The sequence below is a fragment of the Malurus melanocephalus genome, unplaced genomic scaffold (assembly GCF_030028575.1).
Source record: "Malurus melanocephalus ecotype Western Australia unplaced genomic scaffold, MMel_1.1 scaffold_124, whole genome shotgun sequence".
In the NCBI taxonomy this organism is placed as follows: Eukaryota; Metazoa; Chordata; class Aves; order Passeriformes; family Maluridae; genus Malurus; species Malurus melanocephalus.
Window position 1 is genome coordinate 1,424,129 of NW_026623356.1, and position 3,593 is coordinate 1,427,721.

Consider the following 3,593-nt stretch of genomic DNA (forward strand, 5'->3'; position numbering starts at 1 on the left):
AAGTTTTAATAAGGGAAGCAGAAACTTAGTGTTTTCTGATGATGAGGTTTCAGTAAAAAATTGTGAGGCTGGGAATCTATATGTGGGCAAATTGTAATTCACCAATCTGTAATTCCAGATTATAATTATGCCATGGGTGWTGGCCAAATGTTGTTCTTTCTGCTYTAGGTGACAGCACACACCCTTAAAAGAACAGATGACACAGATTTATTCTCAGCATCCCATATAGAAAAACTATCCCACATAATTTTTGAAGACCTCAAAGTAATAGTTGGAAGTATGCRGAATGTCTTGCTACTGTGTTCTAAAGATGCTGATAAACTCTCACACAACTACATTACATTCCTAAACTAGGTAAGATATTCTCAGCAGGTTGTGTATTTTGATATAACCATCCATCAAATTGGTCTACCTTTGCTAAAAGCAGCAGAAAGTAAAACTACAAACCTACATGATCAAGCCATTGTTTTGGAGGACAAACAAGTGCTGAGTGACCCAGAACTGCACTTAAGAGAAGCCAGTAGAACAAGGACAATAAAAAAGAAAATATTTTTTTAAAAGAAGAATGAAGAAATGTACCCATTGTTCTTCTTGGGTTTTGTTAAGGGATGTGTTTWTTCTGTAATGATCTGGTCAGTRACTCMTTAAAGAACAAATYTGTAGTGTTTGATTCTGTKYTTCATGTTTAGCAGCCTCAGTACAYCTGAACTTGAACTGTTTAGATGMCATCATATCATCTCTGTTAAGAAGAGGTAACACTTTCTCTTCAGTCACTCTTTCTGCAGAAACCCTCATGTTATCCCCCATCTCAGCAAAAATGCAATGACTCTGGGGAACCACTAAGCTGAGGCAATAAAACACAGCTAAAGGGGATATTAAGGAGAAAAATTTACTGCCCAGGAGATAAAAATCCTCTCATAATCTGTAGAGAAACCAGCGTCATAGACCAGGGACATAGAATTACATGATATATACCTGCATGGGGACCAGCCCCTTGTACCTGGTATGTTTCTTTCTATTATAGGTTCTTCTTTAACAGAAAGATGATCAATACTTGGAAGGACTGAAGAAGGTGTCTGAAGAATTAGCACATGGGCATAAGTCTTAAATAAATTATTATATAATGCTTGTCTTGAAGATTAAAAAGAAGGAAGTTACAGTATTGGTACTTGAGACACAGTAAATATCTTAACCAAGKRAAAATAAATTAAAAATAAATRAATAGATAAWTTTTAAAAGAGGTTATTATATAAAAGATTTTTCATAGTGAGATATTACATGGCTTTACAGGGAAACTAGAGAAGATTTCAGTGCCTTGTACATTTCAAATAACAAAAGAAAAAAAAATATTGTCAAACATCATACTTTGGCAGGGATTTGCATCCAAAAAATGCAGCATCTATCTGTAAGAGATTTYTTTAAGTTGTAGTCCCATTTTCCCTCCCATTTAAAATAGCCCTAGCTCTAGATTCAGCTGCACATCTATTTTTTCAAATATTTTATTATACTAAATGCGTATTTCATGGCTCTGCTTATCACTTACAGCAGATGGAAGATTTTTTCCTCTGGCCTTCATATGCCATGTTTAAGGTTTTTTCACTTTTCCATCAAACATTAGGTACCGATCACATAAGAAGATAGTGTGCACAGCAGAATGTATGTTTTTTCACTGCTGTTAAAATCTCGAATTTTCCTTATTGATGTCTTGCTCAAGTACTCAGTGTTTATGTGATCACCAACTTTTAGTGCATGAAGCAATTCTCAACACATTCATTTTTGAGAAAGTGCCAAGGATTATTTTTCTTTCCCCTTTGGCATGGAGATCATCAAATTTCATACCACTGAAAGTAGAATACTTGCAGCAGTCTKGATGTTTCTTGCTCCCTTTTCATAGAATTTCACGACTGTGACTGTTAGTCTTTCTGCAAGTATATATATATAGATATCCTCAGTTTCAGAAACTGCAAAGTGCTTTGTGAGCTATGGTAGTTTTTACAGGGGATACTTTACACACACTTCAGAGAAAATTTTGAGTTCTTGGGTGCATGTGGTTGCAATGGACAAAATTCAGTGACAAGCTGACACTTTATCTTATTTGAAAACACTTTCTGACAAAATCATTATTCTTCTTTTTCAGYACCACAGTTCTGCAAGTTTTTACCAAATACTCTTTTTGTGTAGAGCTCTCCAAGATTTTTTCTGTTTGGTTTCTTTTCTCTTCTTTTGACATTCCCTCCAATTCAATTTTCATCGCTTACTTATCCCTATCTATGCACCAATCTTTGATTCCATTTATTTCAGTGTTTCCAGTTAAAAAACACCCGAAACATATAAGCCTGTCATTGCCTAATTTTGGACTTTCTCCCAYAGGTATTTGAGATACTGGCTTTGTCCCATCTCTGTAAATATTCTTCCTTTTCCATCTTTGATAGTTTTCAATCTGGTTTTCAACCTACCTGTTCTGTGAACATTTCTCACTTCCTTTATGCAATATAATTTTGATTTTGGTTGCCTTCCTTTTTGTTTATTTCATTTGGATTTTTTTCCATTACACATTATTTTCTTTGTGAGACTTTTCTAAAATACATATGTACGTTGCTAGTTTTCTTCTGTTTCTGCTTCAGTGTGTTAARCTACCTCTGCGTTCACATGGATGTGTCATTGCAGGTGTTTCAATAGTTCATTTTTAAGACCAAGTTTCTTACCAAGGCAGTTCATCCACAAGTTTGTCTTAGTCTAGTCATGAAACCAGCTGAGCTGAAACCATACTCCCAATATGGGCAAGGGATGGACCAGAGGGAAGCGTAACTTACAGAGTGTCTCAGGTAACTATGCTGTTCAGAGAGTTATGCGGAGCTATCAGGAAACATCAGGGAAAAGACATATTTTACCTTGGACCATCTCTTGGAAATCAAACCCAGCTACCTGACACTGCTTCATGCTCCCAGAACCGGCAATAGTGAATTTGAGCTCGTATTCCCAGGGGGGGCACAAACTCACTTCTACACTACAAATGCACATATAAACACATCCAACCCTGCAGATCACTGACACACACACAAAGCACTCACATGAGTAAAGTATCAATGGCCTCATCCTTTTCCTCTCTTTGCTCAGACAGATCCATCAGTACAAGATTTATCCCTAAGTACAATATGGACACCTCCACAAGCTGGACAGGGACACTCAGTGTCTCTAGCTGCCCCTGGATCCCTGTCTTCACAACTGACACCACCTGGACACATCAGGTTACCCGAGACCAACAGCCTCACTCCAGAGGCCCTTTGCTGACACACATGGGCACTGAGCATCTACATACACCCAGAACCCCACACTGACACACCACAGATTCCTCAGGAGCTGTCCTTGACCTCATTGTGCATGCAGCATGTGGTCCTAGATCTTTATTATTACATCTGCCTTCCCACTTTACACAAACACAGACTCTGTAGTGCCTCCAGCAGCTGGCTTTGGGTCCCACAGATGGCCAGCTCCTCCTGTGGTCCTGCTCTTGGAAACATCCCTCCAGCTCCTGGGACACCTCACCAGCTGGCCAGGCAGTCTAGTTTGACCTAGCTAGTGATCACAATATT